The 20,128-nt window shown below is 34.4% G+C and overlaps 1 protein-coding gene and 1 long non-coding RNA gene across 3 annotated transcripts in view; one reads left to right on the plus strand and one right to left on the minus strand.

Annotated features, from left to right (window-relative positions):
- The window catches only part of PDE1A (phosphodiesterase 1A), a 331,024-nt gene that overhangs the window by 153,298 nt on the left and 157,598 nt on the right, over positions 1-20,128 (plus strand). The gene's annotated exons all lie outside the window — the stretch shown is intronic.
- LOC115287647 lies at positions 6,526-14,381 on the minus strand. The gene is made up of 3 exons (XR_003906577.1): positions 14,224-14,381; positions 7,043-7,217; positions 6,526-6,698 (listed from the first exon to the last, which is right to left on the minus strand). It is a non-coding gene; the product is annotated as an uncharacterized LOC115287647 (long non-coding RNA).

Consider the following 20,128-nt stretch of genomic DNA (forward strand, 5'->3'; position numbering starts at 1 on the left):
TCTTTCATGCTATTTGGATTCCATTTTGAAGACTATACAATTTAGGAGTTCAGAGCTTGAACTGTAGAAAATCACTGGACTGTCTTCAAGAAACAAAGCTAAATAAACACATCATTGCTTGGCAATCTTAGGATAAGCCTACCCTTCTTTGCTGGGTAATTTTTGGTGTGCGTGACCATCTGAGTTTCCTCAGACAGGAAGGTTTATGAATGCAGGGAATAAAAGCTCATGGGAAAATGCCTTCTGTAACCTTTTCCCTGTTACTTTTCTTGATTTCTGGGAGCTTTAGTCTTAGCAGTGTAAAGTGTGTTTCTGACATACAATCCCATACACATTTTAACTACTCAATTATTATAGTGACATGGATATCAAACAAACAAAAAATACTCAAAGTGACATCAGTAATTTTTTTGATGTGTAAAAATGATGTTTCAAACTGAGGGAAGTGTATTAGTACAGATATAAACGTAGGCATCTGAATCCTTAGACGTAGATGCTGATTTCAAGCTGAAAAAGTCATTTACATTAATCATTGATGTGTCAGCTGAAAGCTTGTAAATTTGTCATCTCTAAAAGCAGTTTTACGTTATAAAGTCACTCAATAAAATCCTTCAAATGTAGGATAGAGGGGTTTATTGCCATTATTTATTACACATGTTATATTTTAATATGCTCATTTTTGTTTTGCTTTTTTAAAAAAATCAAGTTAATTAATGTGCTCTTGTGAAAGTGTATTAAATTTTGCTTCAAATGGATTCTGGCTATCATCAGTTTCAAACCAAGGAAACAAAATTATTTATGTATAATTTAACTTAGATTTATTAAAAACTTTAAGAGGTTGTTTGGGAAGACACTGTGCCTCACTTTCCCTAAAACCTACTCATATGTGTTCAAAGAAGATTAATTAATTTTCTCAAGAAAATGGACATTTAGGCTCTTTCCATGATTTGACAATTGTTGACAGTGCTGCTATGAACATTGGGGTACATGTGCTCCTATGCATCAGCATTTCTGTATCCCTCACCAAGAGGTATTTTGTACAAACATCCAAATTTCATAAGTCTTCTCCAGGATGTTATTAATGTTAAATATTTCTGCTGGGAGTTGATACAGGAAGTAGTGATACTCTTATTTGAATCATAATGATCCAATAGCCAAATAAATAAACAAACTTTGTGTAACTCTTTCTAAAGAAAGTCCAGTCAACTTGTGATAATTTATGTAATATTATTTTTTAAGTTTACGTATTTATTTTGAGATAGAGATGCAGAGAGAGAGAAAGAGAGAGAGAATCTCAAGCAGGCTTCGTGCTATCGGAGCAGAACCTGCTATGGGGCTTGAACTCACAGAATTGTGAGATCATGACCTGAGCCGAAATCAAGAATCAGAAACGTATCCAACTGAGCCACTCAGGTGCTCCATGCAATATTGTTTTTTAAGCTTTTCCCTTATATACGTTAAGATGATTTAAAGCAATAAACTGATTTGGGGGATGATAAAAAGTGTTGATGGCACCTGAGTGTAAACAGAAGAAACCTATGTTTCTTTACTCTCTGGTCTTCCTCTTCTCATTTCTCTCTTTACTTTCCTCTTTGCTCTTTCTCTCTCCTCTCTCAGTACCTTATCGAAATGTCATTTCATAAGAACAATTATCAGAAAATGATTCGATCATAAGCCAATGAGAAATTTCTATTTTATTTTAATAAATTAATGATTATTAATTAGTATTAGTAAAAATTCTCAGGATATTATTTTTCATTTTCAAACAGATGCACAAATACATTTAACTAGTATAGATTCCCAAGGTATGTAATCTATTGTTTTTGTTTTTAGATCTGTAGTTTATTGTTCTACCAAAGCATTCCCTAATCTCTATTAAAGTCTTCTGTCTCTGGGATTCCAGCAATTTTGTAAAATATCTTTGTTTTTTTTTTATAATTCAACTGTGTGTTAGTATCAACACTCAGGAGGGTGGTTTAGAAGCCTTGTTACAGTCAAACTCACCTTGATCTGTTTTCAGATTTACAACTCTTATGTGTTAGATATTACCCAACTTGGACTTTCCTGTCCTGGAATATGAACAACATTTATAAAATTTCTGGTAAACTAAGTTTCTTTCAAAATTTCTATAAGTCAAGCAACTTAAAAATATTGCAAACAAACCATTTTAAAGGGAGAGTTATTTGAAATAAAAAACCTAAAATTTCATTAAATGTGTCTTCAATTAGAATTGTTGACTTTGAATCCTGCATTGAAGGAGCTATACTGAAATCAAGGGTTGTCATAGGAACAGCATTGCTGCGAAACTCGACCTTAAGTAAAACCTTTTTTTAAAAAAATTACCATAAAATTATTTTTAAGAAATAAATGCTGTAGGTAATTTGAATTTGATAGCAATGATTTTAGTATTAATGGATACATATAAAATCCAGATGAGAATGATAAATATGCTTGTAATAAAAGCCAAGTAGAACATGTAGACATGAAATCTAGTCATTCAGAAATGGTTGAAATATTTTTTATATATTTCTTAGTTTTACAATTTTACTTACAAACTAGAATTATTTTGTAAGAGCAAGAAATATCAGAATAAAATTTATTTTTTAGAATATAACAATTATTTTGGGCTAAAGTCTTATAATATACATATATACTTAAACTTATCTTTCCTGTAGTATGGAAGCAAAACAAATTGAGAAATTAATTCATTATTTAATTATTGATGAGGATAAATTGCTGAGTTTTAAAGGTAAGAATATTCGTAATTATTTAAGTATAATTCAGCTATTGATATAACTGGCAGTAGAATATTTACATACATATATTCATTTGCAGTTTATGTTTCTTATATGTATGAGAAAGACTGGCTAATGCTAAATATTCATGTCAGTCTCCTACTTATCCCCCTTGTTCTTTATGTTTGGTTTACATATATTTTTTTTAACCAGGTGCGATAGCAAATTAGTCAACTGTATTTTTTATTTGTACTTCAGTACAGAAAGGCAAACATTAGAACATATACATTCAGATGTAAAGCAGTCAGTAAGTAAGCCTCCATTTGCATTCCATAAGTGTATTTGATTTTAATAATAAGATTTCACACCAAAGAATTCTGGATTTTTGCAATTAAGTTGCTACCATTGATGAATGCTAGCATTTTAAATAATTAATTATCTGATCAACATGTAGAAAATAGGTGAGATTGAAGTATGATTGAACTCATTGTGCATATCTGCTATGACTGTTAGTGTTTGCTCTCAACTGTAAAATACATGTGGCTTTTCCATATGTAATTAGGGTAGCAGTTGTCAGGGTACATTTTTGCCAATCCAAATGTTCATATTTAACTACCACAACTTTATAGTTATCTCATTGGAACTCTCAGGCCCAGCCCTGAGAATGCAAATGTAGGCTTACTCACTGACTGCTTTACATCTGAATGTATATGAATGTAAATATTACTGAAATGTAATATTTAAGTATTGAAATTTGATTTATGTATGCCTCACACTCACATATTTGAGATATACTAGGTTAAAAAGCTGATTTTAAAAAATGATTTTAAAGTTCTCACTGTGGAAGCAGGTTGGCTAATGGTTTCCTTTATTTCAAATGTATTCATTGCTTAACGGAATGTAAGCAGCTGTATTTTGTTTACAAAATCTTATCTAAACTAAATGTTTTCTGTCATATATCAAGTCAACTCTTGTAGGCATCTCCTCTAGTCCAGCTGGCAATTGGGCAGGACACACACACGATTAACCATTGCTTTTAGGGGATGAGCATTACTTTACAGCCAGTTGAATGATCTTGTCTTGCTATTTATGAAATAGTTTCTTTCCTTTCTTCTTTAGTTTATTTCCTTCTTTCCATTTTCCTTGGAAATGAAATGTAAAGTTAGACTATTTGTATATTCCATTTTAGTTTGGGTTTAGTATTTTATATTTAAGTCCTTTGTCTTGGAATAAATTTAACCCTATTTAAAAGCTAATTAAATTGGTCTATTACTGCCTCAGAGATGCTGTCGGAAGATATGAGACTCCTGGGTCAGAAGCAAGAAGCTTTATTCTTCAGGGCCCTGCAGGCATTATGAGTATCCACATGTGCATCTACCAGACTTGCTCCCAAGTCCCGCAGGGATTCAGATGGACGCATTGACTGCATCACAGCCAAGCAACACTGAGCTTGGGAAATCCACCTTTTCATAGCTAGCAATAGTCAAGCCTGCTCTTTGTCCCAGAGACATGACCTCAGCTGTGAGGATTGCTTACTGCAAACACAAACTGAGAGATGGCCTGGGGGAAAAGCAGTCATGGTCCTGCAGTCTTGCAGAAATGCTAGAGATTGTGGAAGATTCTGTCACATCACAGTGTAAATGTTTTTGCATGCATAACCTTATTTTAGGTAGATTTGTGTGTATATTTCTTGTGGTTTTTTTGCACATGTCTCCCTGAATGTGTACATGACAAACCATGTGCTTACCAGTCACCGTCTTAATTTAGATTATTTCCTAGAGCATCAACATCAAGTAAATTATTAATATTAACTATTGTTCAGATTCATTGCCTTCAGTAAGTTTACATGTACACAACGCAGTAGGGATGACAGGGTCTTGGCTCTGATTTTACCTTCAGAAGCTAGAACAGACTACTGTGACCGATCTTAAAATGTCAGTATAAGGTGTCAACACTGACACCTGAAACACCTTGAATGAAATAACTTCTTTTCTAACATGAATGGAAAAACGTTCCAAATTTGTGATGTAAAATAATTTATTTTCTGATAATCACCTTATTGGATATTTTCATTTCACATTCACTGTTATCTTGAGTTTTTATAGAATAAAATGCTATTGATTTTCCTTCATTTGATAATCAAGTCATAAAACTATCTCTCAAATATGGTCAATCACCGAACAGCTTTCAAAGTTATTCTCTAGGAAACTGTATTTCATCATTTTGAGATAGTCAGAGGAAAGCAATCATCTAGGAACTATCCCTCACTATAGTCATTATTAATGTATTAGAAGATTTAAGCACTTATCTACATTTACAGCTACTGAAAAGAATAGGAATTTTGATTATGCCTTTGAGAAACAGCAGGTTAAACTGTAGAAGCAGTAAACTATGAGGGCAAAATCATCTATAGTGCTCGAGTGGTGCTAGAAGGGATCAGAGATTAATGAAATTGCTTCTAGAGTCCCTAGAAGACAAAGTCTGCCTATTTCAAATGCACTTTTTAAAAAAATTATTACAAGAAGAACATGTTCTATTGGTCATGTGCTTTTTGTTAATATGGTTGAAACAGAGAAAAGCAAAATGACCATCTTTCATTATAGGCTAATCTTGAATTTGCCATACTTTATAAAGATAAAAAGAAGTTATATAAGTTAGAGTTGTAACAACCAGAGCCATTCCTTGGGATGAGGAAAATCAGGGATCACAATATAATGGGGCAGAGAGTAGAGACAAATGGGCGAGGCAGCTCATGAGAGTGATATTGGTAGTGGTAGTGGTGGGGGTCAGTATTGTCCTAGCTGAGTACTGGGGATCTCTACCCTAGTCCATGCTGTGACACTCCTCTGGTCATTCTCACCTCACAGACTGAGAAGTCCACAGAGAAGTGTTCTCTTAGAGTCTGTGTGTGTGTGTGTGTGTGTGTGTGTGTGTGTGTGTGTGTGTGCCTCTCTTCTTGATCATATTTGAGAAGCTTGGAATGATGAAATTCTATGCCTAAGTGGATTCGAATCTGCTTCAAGGTCTTGCATGAACTTTTTATTCAGGTCTGTCTTTCTAAAGATGGACTGGCCTGTAAGTGATAATAGATACCATTTACTTTTTCTGCCATGATATATTTAACTTCAGTTGATACACGTATTCTCAGAAATTCTCCCTCAGGACCACCCCTAAGTGGGGCATGGTGCGTTGTGGAGGCAGATTTCACCTGAATATCTCTCTCTCTCTCTCTCTCTCTCTCTCTCTCTCTCTCTCTCTCCCTCCCTCTCTTTCTTTTAGTGCTTAATTATTTATCTTGAGAGGGAGAGAGAGAGCACACATATGTCCAACTTGGGGAGGGACAGAAAGTGAGGGAAAGAGAGAATCCGAAGCAAGCTCCACACTGCCAGCCCAGAGCCCAATGCATTGCTCCATCTCATAACCATGAGATCATGACCTGACCCAAAATCAAGAGTCTGACACTCAACTGATTGAGCCACCCAGGCACCCCTCACTTATATTTCTTAAAACTCTATAGCTGTAGTGAATATCCATAGGACTAACTTCACCTACCTCCAATCATCAAACAATATAAACAGTCCACCATAAGGAACCTACCACTTTCTTTTATAGAATTCCCCTTGTGGCCAATGGCCATTTTCATATGTGTTTCAGGATGGCTTCACGGGTGTATGATTTCTGTGTGTTACTATACATGGAACTGGGCTCAGAAGGATCTCACATTTGATGTAAAACCATACCGTTGCCATTTTAACAGCTTTACAAAGTGTATCTTTCAACTACTTTTTTTTTAAGCTCCATGAGACATTTATTCACGATGACACCAAATACCACCCTCCTGGCCACCAATCTTTTGTTCCGGAGCCCAGATCCTGCCTGGCCTTCCCTTTCTGTGTCTCTGGCCTGTCCTATGACACTGCTGCCTTCCAGACAGGTGAAGGTAGACAACCTGTTGTATATCCGCTGCGTGGGATTAAAAGGAAAAGGAGATCCAAATTCCGCTCACTGCCTCTAATAATGTCAGAAATCTGGATGGGAGTGTAGGATTGAGAAGGATTGGCATCTAGCAATGGGGAAAACAGGGCAGGATATGGTAGCAATTGTCCCCACGATGGCCTGGCAGCAACAATGCATATTTTTAAAGAAACTTGGGGGTCTCCTGTTCATTGTAAATTGGTACAGTAGGCTTTTAAAGGGGAAATACCTGCTTCAGTTTCCCCAGAGTCCATCCATAGATGGGGCCTTGTATATTGCCTCAGCAGCTAGTGGAAAGAAGAGCCAATCATTCATCAGACCTGAACATGTACCTGACCTATCCATGGAGTAGCCTCCTAGTTGCTTATCTGGGCCTGCACACAACTCTGAGAATTCTGAGCTCCAGATGGAGAGACTCTTCTGGCCGGCTCTGTATCTTGGAGCTCTCTTTTCCATCTTCCAACCTTCGAAAGTCTGATTTGCGCTTGTTTAGGCCAGCTTGAAGCTCTCTGTGAAATACGAATTATGTAACTTAATATGAATTGAATGCTTTTATATTTGAATTTAATACTGACATCGTACAACATCGACACAACGGGTAAAATCCATGCTAATAATTGCAATTTTACCTTTTTCTTTACTTAGACTCTAATTATATACAAAGTTAAGAGAAAGATCATAGAAAAGAGTAAAAACTACACCTCTAGCTATACATCTTGCTTTTTTAAAAAAAAAGGTTCCTCTATTTTTTCTTAATGTTTATTTTTGAAAGAGACAGAGAGAGCATGAGCTGGAGAGGGGCAGAGAAAGAGGGAAACAGAGAATCCAAAGTGGGCACTGCTGACAGCAGACAGCATAATGCAGGGCATGATCTCATGACCTGAGCCAGTCAGACAGTTAACTGCCTGAGCCACCCAGGCACCCTGGGGGTGGGTTTTAAATTTTTTATTTAATGTTTATTTATTTTTGAGAAAGAGAGAGAAAGAATATAAGCAGAGGAGGGACAGAAAGAGAGGGAGACAGAATCTGAAGAAGGCTCCAGGCTCTGAGCTCCCAACACAGAGCCCAATGAGGGGCTCAAACTCACAGACTACAAGATCATGACCTGAGCCAAAGTTAGAAGCTTACCCAACTGAGCCACCAGTTACCCCAACAGGGTTGGCTTTTAAGTGCCCTGAAATAGTTTCCTCATAGGAGGAGTGAAAATTGAATATACTTCAGTAAATTGGAGAGAAGCAGCCTAATGCAATTTCTTATAAAATATAAGAATGGTAGAATATTTAAAGTACCTAATATTCTCTGCATTTCCATCATTTAACAAATAATGTCAAGTCCATGAAGGATGGAAGTTAATAAAAAAATACATGGCCATTGATAAAATATTTAGTGATTTTATTATTGTCTCTATTATTGTCTACCCTATTAGCATATTCCTATATGGTGTTAATAGTCTGTTAATAATCTTTTTAGATTAGCTCAGCTTCCTTTCCGTTACAAGTTAATTTCCTCAAAGTCAAATCTGATAATACTAAATATACGCTTATTAAGCTTCAGTTGACTCCCTGTTATCTTTTGAATAAGATCCAGTTTACTTAATTCATTCTACAGTCCCACAATTTGCTTGTAACCTGATCCCAGACTGTTTCTCTTACCTTGTCTTCTGTCTTTTCTCTCTCTCTTTATCTTTAGCTCTGTAACCTTGGACCTAATATGGTGTTAGGATTATGACTTGACCTCTCATATGCCTGCTGATATAGATTGCTTAGAATGACTCTACTTCCCTTTGTCATTTATGCCCATCCAGAGTTAATACTCCCCACCTTAGTCATTTTGTGGGGTTTTGTTCATACCTCTATAATAGTTCTTAACTCAAAATATTATTGTATATCTGATTGCATGTCACTAAACTATGAGCAGCAAGTAAGGTGAATTCATCCCCATATTCCAAGGGCTTAGATTAATGCCTGGCTAAATGTTAGTTCTCAACTTTATTGGTAAATAAATAATTATTTAAAAATTGGAAATCAGATGGAGCTCAGTAAACTAAAACTATCAAAAGGAATTTAACTATAACTTGAGTTTAGAAAAAAGATTTCTTATTCTAATATAAAGTTGCAGTTATGCAAGATGAGCAAGTCCTAGAGATCTGTAAAGCATAGTGCCTACATTATATACTTAAAAATTTGCTGGTAGGGCAGATCTTATATTAAATGTTCTTATCACAAAACAATAATAATTACTAATAATCAATAGAGAAGGCAGGAGGAAACTTTTGGAGGTGAAGAACATGTTTATGGCATAAGCTCTGGTGATGGTTTCACAGAAGTACACTTATCTCCAAACTCGTCAAGTAAGCATAAACATGTACAGCTTTTCATGTGTCTATCGTACCTTCATAAAGTGGTTTAAAAATATTTTGTGTTAACCCTGAACATTAGTTTGAGCATTCTCTAAGCATTTTGGATAGCAGAGGCAATTCTGGGATGAGGCAATTAACTGTCTGAAAGTCCAACATACTTTTATTATATAATCACAGCATGGCAAAATAGTCCCCTACTGTTACCCTCCAGAGATTTTAAATATCTTTTCTTTTGAATCTCTGTGTGTTTGTGCTTGAGTTTTAATTTTTAGATTAAGCACCATATTTAGAAGTCTATGGCTTTGGAAAAAAAGGTAGTTTGACAAATCTTAATCTTCCTTAAAAATTTTTTAAGTCTATTTATTTATTTTGAGAGAGACAGAGATTGAGTGGAGGAGTGGTAGAGGGGGAGAGAGAGAGAGAGAGAGAGAGAGAGAGAGGGAGAAGGAGAGAGGGAATCCCAAGCAGGCTCTGGACTGTCAACACAGAGCCCAATGCAGGGCTGGAACTCATGAAACTGTGAGATCATGACCCGAGTTGAAATCAAGAGTCAGACACTTAACCAACTGATCAACCCAGGTGCCCTTATAAACTTTAATCTTCCTAAACAGAAGATTGATGGTTTGCAAAGATTTCAAATGCCTTTCAATGTCATAAACACTTCTACCAATGTAGTCTCTGACCAAGAACAGGAGAAAACATTCAGAAATCTAGGCATAAATGCTTGTAACCTAAAAGCTTTCCATTCAACTTGTTGTTGTAGTTAAAAACCCATGGACTCAATGGCCATATTATTTTACTGATTTGTACTGGCTCAGTTGGAGGCCAGTATGTGATTTTGGCAAAGAGAAATGGAAAGTGTGTCTTTTTCAGACATATTCTATGTTTATAATTTTTACTTATGACATTTAAAAAAATTAAATTGTTCACACATGGAGGCTACCCTTTTGCTCCGTGAGCTCCATTTTGTAATCTGAACTTTAGTATATTGAAATAATTCTCTTAGCATCCACAGCAAAGAGCTTTCTAACTAAATAAACTTAGCAGTCAAAGGTCTGGTCTGTACACTAACTTGGGTTATTTTCAATTCTCCTGAGACTAAAATCACCATAGCAATGACATTTCATTCTACCTACCGCCTTATTGGAGATGCCTATTAATATACCATTTATCAGAATAGATTAGTTTATTTTGGTGTTACAATAACACTTTTTACAGGAATTTAAACTATCCCACCCTCTTTGCATAGCCTTTTCTATCTTGAAATCTTTCCTCTATTCACAGACAGAATCACTGAGTTCAATATATTTTAGTAGGAAAAAGTATAGAACAATTTCAAAGTAAAATTTAGAATAAGGTTTAATTACCCTTCAATGCATGTAGTAGCCCAAAGCTCTGGCACAAATTAGTTTCTGAGACCCAAGGCTACAACTGAAGGTGTAGTCAGACATGAAACTAAGGGGAACTAAGGTATGCTTTTTGGATGAAAAAATGGAACAGAATGGAATGGGCAGTATAATGTGGAGTCCAAAGAGTCAGTTGGATAGATAATGATCTAGACACCTCAGAAAAGTGTGCCAAAGAGAGGAAAAGTAGCCAATCTCCGTGAGAAGAATGAGGAGAAACTCCCTGAGTCATGTGAGAATACAGGAGGAAACCTTTTCTATAGAACCTGTGGTCCTACTATCCGGTGGTCTGAGACAGTTCATAGGGGAAATACCTAACCCCAACGCCAGAGACCACAGAACACTGAAGTATTCTATACATGCTCATTAGCCTCATTCACTTTTCTTCTCCACTCCCTTTTCTCTTGACTGATCCTTTCCCCTTTTTACAGAAGGGTTTAACAACCTGCCTGAGTTTGTGAAGTTTTCTATCAACATTACAGAATGGAGAAATGATCTCTTTCTGCTTTTTCCCCATATTGGCTTCTTCAAGGTTATTAATATAAAGCCAGTCTTTAATTTAACAGGTACATCATTTTTCTTAAAGATTTGAATTTATGTCTAAGAAATAAATCCTTAAGAAATGACAGCTATACTGGTTGACTTTACATCAGCATAGTATGAGGTAGTTTGAGTTCAGTGATGTTTTGAAATCTCCAGAAGTAGTAAGCAACTTAAAACATGTTATTTCATTTGTGTCTGACATAACAGTTTTACTCCATAAAAGTACTTGTTGCTTCCTTTAAAGAACCATGTACTACCATAACTCTATGCCTTTTACTTATGCTTTCCCCCTCATCTGGAATAAACATCTTTTAGTTTTCAAGTTTCTTTCTTTTTTTTTTTTATTCTCAAGTTAGTTAACATTCAGTGTAGTCTTGTCTTCAGGAGTAGAACCCAGTGGTTCAACACTTACATATTACACCTAGTGCTCATCCCAACAGGTACACTTCTTAAAGCCCATCATCCATTTAACCCAGCCCCCAACCCCCTTACTCCCATCAACCCTCAATTTGTTCTTTGTATCTAAGAAAACTGGATAGCAGCATGCAGAAGAATGAAACTGTACCATTTTCTTACATGTTATACACAAATATATTCAAAATGGATGAAAGACCTAAATGTGAGACTGGAAACCATCAGAATCCTACAGGAGAAAACAGGCAGCAACTTCTTTGACCTCAGCTGCAGCAACTTCTTAATTTTCAGCTTTCTTGTTCCTCCTTCATGTAGCTATTTCTGAAACTCTATGTTGAAATCAATATTCCCTCCTTTGTGCTCTCATTGTGTCTTGTTTTTATCTCTTTGCTAATGGCTTTGAATTATAATTACTTTTGTGTATCCCTGTCTTTCCCACCAGATTGTGAACTCTTTGAGAATAGAGAACATGCCCTATTCATTCTTACTGCACAGTATATAACCTGGCACCTGCCTTAAATACATTTGGTATGTATTGGAGAGTTTCACTATCTGATGGATAAAAAGCAATTTTACAAGGGCTGAATGTATGTTACAGTTAACAAAGATTTTTTAAAAAAGTTTTCTATCCATGATTGCATCAGAAGCAAAGGAAGTAATAAGTTATTAATGGAGATCATGGGAGAGACACAATTTCAACAAAATGAAATGGATATCCAGGTGCATTAATATTAAAACTGAATATATGAATTATGAAGAAGTATAGCACAAATTAGATATTAGACTACAGACTCTAAAGGCTTTAGAATTAGTTTCTGAGTTTACAACTTTAGATTAGGTTAATAATCAAAGGGAGGGAGACTACCTTCCATATCCCCCTGGTTTATTAAGATTAGATGGGCTGATTATTTAGCAAAGGGATATCTGGAGTTTTAAATAAAAATAAATTTTAAAATTCTTTATCAATATTTAAAGCAAGCATTTTCTAACCAAGTGGCTTTTGAATTTAGGCTAAAGGGAAAGCAAACTCGGCATCTTGCTACTTTCTTTTTTCCTGACAAGAGATGACTACTTAACCATTTACAGTCAAATATGCCTTTACAAGCCTTTATCTCAGACTTTGTTTCAAAAAATTTCCTGGAGAAGAACAGAGGATCTTAATAGTTTACTTCTGAACTGGCTGCCAAATGAAGAAAGTGTGTTTCTATGAAAGACAAGTCAATTTTCTCAGAGGTCTTGGGTGAAGTACTTGAGATTTTTCTTGGTGTGGGCATTAAGGTCAAATAGACAAGCTCAAAGGCAGGCTCTGCCATTTACTCTCCAGGTGATCATGAAATGGCCATTTTCTCATTTTAAATCAGGAATCAGCTACCATTGTGTGAAGATATATCAATAGACATACATTTATGTGCCTGGATCATCTCTAAAAGATTATAAAAGGGTCACAATTTTCCCTCCAGGTAGAGGAACTGGGTGTCTTCCAGCTATCACAGATAAGAGAGAGACTTACTTTTTATGATAGCACTTTACACCTTTAGAGCATTGTACCATTTCATGTATTACCCTTTCAAAAGTACAATGCTTGATTAAAAAACACAATAAAATATGTAATAATGTTTCCAACACAATTGCTGACATCATATTCAATAAATACTGTTCTATCTACGTTTTCTATTTAATTCCCTGATTTACTGTCTTTGATCTGGTATCCATAGGAAAAAATACCCACTCTTTCAAAGAAGCTTTAGTTCTACCATATTTTAGAAGGTTATTATTTTTAGATTATTAACAACTAAAATGAATAAATGTAAAAGATCTTGAGTTTTTAGAAAATTTAAACCTTGATGACTTAGCTTGTCATCCTTTTTAAAAAGACATATAAATCTAAAACCATGATGATAGCTGATTCATTCCTCTAAGAGATATTTCCATTTTCTGCTGTGGGCCTGTCAGACACTATTCTAGAATCTTGAGCAAGGCAGAAAAATATTTTTCTCCTTGCAGAGGGTTAATCTACAGGAAACAGACAATAAACAGTAAACATGATGCATAAGTAAATAAATTTAGTACATTAGAAAGTGGAGTGCTCCATGGACATAAAATGAAGATGGAGATAAGGAGGAAAGGGAGAAATGGGATGGGTAAGTGGCTTTGACCATGGGCAATATGGTGTTATTGAGAGAAGCCTGAGCTGAGACTTCAGATGGATGAAGGAATAAAGCCACACAGATGTGTCAGGAAGAGTATTCCAGGCATAAGTAACGATGATCGCAGAGTCTAAACAGAAGCATGCCTTTGTGTCCAAGGAGTAGTGAGGGACTGGCTGGAGGGGGTGTGATTCAGAGGAGGTGTGGCAAGAAAAGAAGAAGTCTGGGGGGAAATAGGTTAAGATCATGTAGAGTCTGTAAGCCACATTAAAGAAGTCAGCTTTTAGTAAGATAGGGGGGACATGGAGGGTTTTTGGCAGAGGAATGACAAATGCTGACTTCTTTTTCAAAAAGGATTGTTCTGGTTGCTTTGTTCAGAATAAACTTATAGGAAGCAAGAGGGAAAGCAAGAGATAGTACTTATCAGTATAATATAGGCAAAAAGTTGTGTCCAGAATAGTAGTATTGGGTTTGATATGAAGTTCTGAGTAAAAGGTAAAGCCAAAGACAGTTGAAGCAATGTAGGCTGAGCATCTGGAAGAATGACATTTCTATTAACTGAGGTGGGGATAACTAAGAAAGGATCAGAACTGAAAAGGGAAATATTGGCAGTTCATTTTTTGAACAAATGAAGTGTAAGATACCTATTATTTATCCAGGTGGAGATGGTGATGAAGCAGACAGGTCCAGATTGAAGATATGAATGTGGTAGTCATCAGCTTAAATACAGTAGTCCCCACTTTGCCCGCAGTTTTGCTTTCCACAGTTTCAATCACCTGTGGTCAACCATGGTCTAGGAGTAAATGATCCTCCCTCTGATGTATTGTCAGAAGGTGAAAAGTAGCCTGATGCTACATCACAATGCCTACATCATTCACTGCACTTCCTCTCATAATAGGCACTTTCTTATTTCACATCATTACAAGCAAGATGAGTAGAGTACAGTAAGATATTTTGAAAGAGAACACAATTATATAACTTTTATTATAATACATTGTTATAATTATTCTGTTTTATTATGGTTAATCTCTTACTGTGCCTATTTTATAAATTAAACTTTATTATAAGTATGTATACCTAGGAAAAAGTGTATATGCAGTTTGGTATTATTCATGGTTTCAGGCACCTACTGGGGGGTTTTGGAAGTATTTCCCTCAGATAAGGGGGGACTACTGTAATAACTTTTTGAAAGCAGTCACTTCCCCCTAGCCCCAAAACCTTGCTCAGGGATCTGTCTACATATAAAGGATATCCCGGTTGATCCTAAGAGCAGAGAGTTCAGTCTTAAGAGAAAGCCAAGGGAAAAAGATATCACGAAGTTGAGATATAAAACATGTATAGTTTTTTTCTGTAATTACTTCAGGATAAGGTACCCATTTCTGTATCAACAAGATTTTTTTGTTTGTTTTGTTTTCTGCAGAGGCTTCTGTCAGGGAAGGCAAATAACTGACACTTTGAACCTGAGTCTGAGCTCTGCATAACATGCTGCCTGAGATTTTTTAAAAAGTGTGTGTGTGTGTGTGTGTATGGGGGGGGGAAGAAATTAAAAAAGCAAAGAAAACCCAACACACTATCACAAACATTACTTTCGAGATGCGAGTTGTTTTTTGTCTTGCAAAGGTGAAGATACAATCATATCTTTGGTGCCAAATATTTCTTTGTTTAAAGAAAAATCACAAAAGTGATGACATCATTGTAAAGCAGAGGCCATGACTGGAGGTGGAGATGTTAAAGAAGCAGAGGCAGCAATAGGCTGCTTGGAGTGATTGTATATACAGTGGATAAGTTTGAATGCTTATCTTACTGTAGACTAGTTTCCCTTATGAAGTACCTAGTTGTAAATTACTAAATTGTTTCAGTTATTTTTTTGGTCTTTGGCAGAGGTGGATTTAATATTAAGGCCTGAATTCAGTTGAGTTGTGGTATTATTAGGGAAAGATTACTGTCCACATTTTGGCCATTGAGGCTGAGTATGAGAAGAATAAGCATCCAGGTGAGTGTCAAGAGCCTGGAACAACAGCAACTGAAATGCAATTAGTAGTCTGAAGAAAATAATACAGTAGGGCTCATCAGACTGGAAGATAATATATTTCCAGACACACTAATGATGGAGGAAATGCCAAAAGGAGGCTCAAAATGCTGTACGTAGCACCTCAGGTGGAGACCAAAGCTATAGAATATTTTCATATACATAAATGTGATTTCATTTATACACTCAGGGTGGTGCAGTCTGGAGACAATTAAATTATGTATAGTTAAGTTAAAATAGCTAGGAAGATTGAAACCAATTTGCAGCCATTACTAAGAATAGTACAAGTAAACATGCAATGTGTTTGTGTATGCTGACCTTCCTGTTTTGTTTTAGCTTTGTCCCTTTTTTCTTTGTAAATATTTTATTACATATTTGAAAGCTTCCTATATGCTATATTTGTAGCATGATGCAAGGTATAAATAATGGTTTTCATTAAATTTCAATGATGACATCAAAAACATTGATAAAACTGCTACTATGTCTTACATGTTGTAACGTAGTTCAGGAGAACTAAATATACTAAAATACCCTAAATATAGCTTTTGGGTATTTTCATAAAAGATGACATTTAATATTTAAATTCCAAAAAATGAGAAGTCATAAGTAGTAATATACTAATTCTCCCATGGATACTCAATTTAATCATGATGGTGTTGATAAGTATATTACAAAAACATATCAATAGTTTGAAGATATAAATCTGTGTAAAATGCCAGCCTGTCCATTGGGCTGCAAAAATGTTCAAGAGTAGGAATTTCTAAAGGTTGGGGCAATTGTAATGACAAATTTTCTAGTTTTTTTAATCTTAGAATAAACATGTTACACTACTATTTCAGAAAGGATAAAATTCAGAAGATCATGTAGTTAGGTCTAGTGCCTATGTTGTTACACTGAACACCTTCAGAACTCTTCCATATTTAAAAAATATAGATATGCCCTGAGTGATTAATTAAAATACAGTGTTGTATATCCATCCAATAAGAACTTACCAAATTAATAACATATGCTTGTACAACAGGCACTAATATATTAATTTATAAATCAAAGTATATTTTCTGATTCTGTTTTCATGCTATGATCATATAAAGATGTTTACTCTATTAAAATTTTCACATTCAAGACACAAGCCATATGAAAAAAACAATAGTTACTTTGCTGTTCTTTTTCTAATTTCTTTAAATAGGTGTTTAGCTCATTAATGATTAACCTTTCTTCAATCCTAATATCTACATTTCATGCTATGCATTTTCCTCTGTTTTGCTTTATCTGCATCTAATGTTTTGATATGTTGTATTTTCATTTATTATTCAGCTCAAAAATATCTTGTATAATATCTTATTTGATCTATGGATTAATCATAAATATATTTCTTAATCCCAAGCATATGGGAGGTTTTCTACTTGATGTTTATCAGAATTGCATTGTGAACACTGAACACCCTGTATGTTTTAAAATCTTTGAAATTTTTTGAGATTTGCTGTATGATTCAGTATTTTGTCAACTTCATAAGTGCTTTCCATAAGTTTGAAAATAATGTGTATTCCATTGTTGTTATTTACAGTATTGGATGCAGCTTAGTGCAGGGTCTATATCTATTGGGTCAAATTTGTTAACACATTTGTTCAAATTTTCAATGAAGTTACTTTTTATTTTCTACATTTTCTCAATTACTAAGAAAGGTCTACTAAACAAGCCCACTATTATTGTAGATTTGTCTACTTCTGCTTATAGTTCTGTCACTTTGTTTTATACATATTAGTTTATACTATTAAGAACAATTTTTTTGTATTGCTGAAGTTATGAATTGAATTTTCTACATTTATGTAGTGTTTTTATATGTCTTTAGCAGTAATTTTTGCTTTTAAATTAATTTTTCTTGATATTAATATAGTGATACCCAGTTTTTCCTTGGTTAATATTTGCATGGTACTTCTTTTTCTATTTTATTTTTAATATTTCTGTTTACTTATATTTTATGTTTATGTTTTAAGATATATTAATTTTCAGTCTACTTGATGTATTTACATTTAATATAATTATTAATATATTCTTGGTTTAAATTAGCCAACCTACAATTCACCTTTTTTTGTGTTTTACCTGTTATGTTTCCTTTAATTCATCTTTTAAACAGAGTACTTTTTATCATTTTATTTTTTCAATCCTTGTATTGGTTTGAAATCTATACATTTCCTTTCCAGTCTTTTTAGTGATTCTCTAGAAATTATAACATTCTTGCTTGACATTAAAATCTAATATTTATTTATACTTTTAGTGTTCTGAGAAATGCAAAGCATTAGACTTCTTGAACTCCATTTATTCTCCTTTTATTTGTTTTTAAAATGTTTTAATTCTACTAATTATAAATAATCCAAGGTGTTATTATTACTATTTATACAGTTAGTGTTCATTTGGGTTTATCCATATATTTACTACTATGATATTCTTTATTCCTCCTCCATCTTTTACCTTCATCAGTTCTCTAATTTGTGACATAATCTCCCCAAACATGATCTTTAACCCCATTCTCATTCTCCCTTTTCTCTTTTTTGGACTCTAAACATAATATGTTAGATATTCATACTGTGTTCTCTATGTCTCTTTCCTTATTTTCTCTTTTTGTTTCTCTCTACTTCATTCTGGAGGTATTTTAATTTAACTTTTAATTTACTCATTCTCTCTTTGATAGCATCCATTCTGCTTTAAGCCAATCTATTGATTTCCTAAATATAAATATTGTATTTTTTCAGTCCTAGAATTTCCATTGGATATTTTTAAAAAATCTTATGTCACATATTAAGTTTCCTGATGTTATTTTCAATTTGGTACTTACCTAATTTGGTTGTTTTATAGTGTGTGTTTGCTAATTCCAGTATCTGGAGTCTCTTTAGCTCTGTTTTTGTTGTTTATTGTGCTAGTTTTTATTCTTGGGTTCTGTCTCCCTGTCTGTTGATTGAGTTATCTGCTAAGCACAGAATTTGAATTTTAATTTGGAAAGAATTTGAGACTTAGGTTTATTTTATTTTTCTCCAAAAAAGTATTTTAAATTGTATTTGCCAAGCTTCTGAATTTATAGCAATTTCCTTAAATAAGTTTATAGTTTAAGTTTATCTAAGCCACCTAGATAACTCAAAGCTGGATACAATTCAGTTATTGTTACTCCTAGAATGAAGCCACAAATTCTGGCATAAAGTTGTTAAAGGTGATCACAGTGATTTACCAGGACTCCAGCCATAACAGATCCTAATTTCAAACTACAATTTGTGTCCTTACACATGTGAAGTTCAGCTTCTTATACCTTTTTTATATTGACCTCTGTAGTAAAAGTAGTATTTATGAAAATGAGCCCACATCTCTGATTCCTTTCATCTCCCAGATCTTGGTCTTATAATTTTTTTTACTATCTTATTGAATATATATTGATTTTTTAAAGGTGTTTAAAATTCTCTTCAGAGGCAGGATAATTCTCAATTACCTAGTTCTCCATTATAGAAAGCAGAAGTGATGAACAGCCATTATTATATTCACAGTTATATCTACTCACTAATATACCTAAAGAGAATATTTTAACTATAGAGAGAAATTTACTCTCAAAATGTTATGCCCAGGAGAGCTTTCTCTTCTGCTCTTGCTCCTCCACCAGCAGTTTCATAGCCCATTACCGATTTCCTTTCCTAACGGTCTTTCCATTTACTCAACATGTGATCATGTATCCAAAAATAAAATGTCTTTAACATGTAGGGCATTCTGATAGCTGCTATGGAAAATAGAAACCCAAATATTTCAGTCTTGGTCCCTGAAGTTAAAGGTCAGGTTGATAATTCAAAATCAAAATATACTTGAAAACTATTATTGAAAGATGAAGAAAATATAACACTAAGTGTTCATTGGCTACATGATAGTTCAACATCCATCTGGGTGCCAAAGAGACCAGGGTTGGTTGTAATGATTGGACTGTATTAAGTGCAAGGCTGAGAATTAAAACTGAAAGAGATTACAATTTATGTAAATTTTTTATATCAGTCAGGATTAGAAGTTGGCCAGGGAATAAGTGGGATAAATATTAACTCTAATTTATAATGAATGGAAAGGAGTTAGAGCTACCATTTTATTGTTAAATGACCACCAAAGTACCAAGACAAAACAGTTTGAGCTGTGCCTACCTGAGTTGACTATCCTTTCAGGCAATGACATTGTATATTGATTTATGCACACTCTAAGTAGAGGTACTGATTCACACAGAACATTCAGATGATCAACCAATGAGGATTTGGGGCCTGTTTGTGTAGAAAACAGTGTGTTAGGCATGTAGCCTAATTGTAAAAACATATAGTTGCATTCACTCTTCATATGCAATTTACATGTGTGTATATACACACACATATACATATATGTACACATACATATAAAATATACTCACCTTGTCCTGTATAAGATTTTAAAGAACAAAGAAAGTATCTTATTTTTCTATTTAATTCCTCCTCAGTATAACATGCTAGAGTGTCTCGTTATAAGTACTC

Source organism: Suricata suricatta, chromosome 3, assembly GCF_006229205.1.
Source record: "Suricata suricatta isolate VVHF042 chromosome 3, meerkat_22Aug2017_6uvM2_HiC, whole genome shotgun sequence".
NCBI lineage: Eukaryota > Metazoa > Chordata > Mammalia > Carnivora > Herpestidae > Suricata > Suricata suricatta.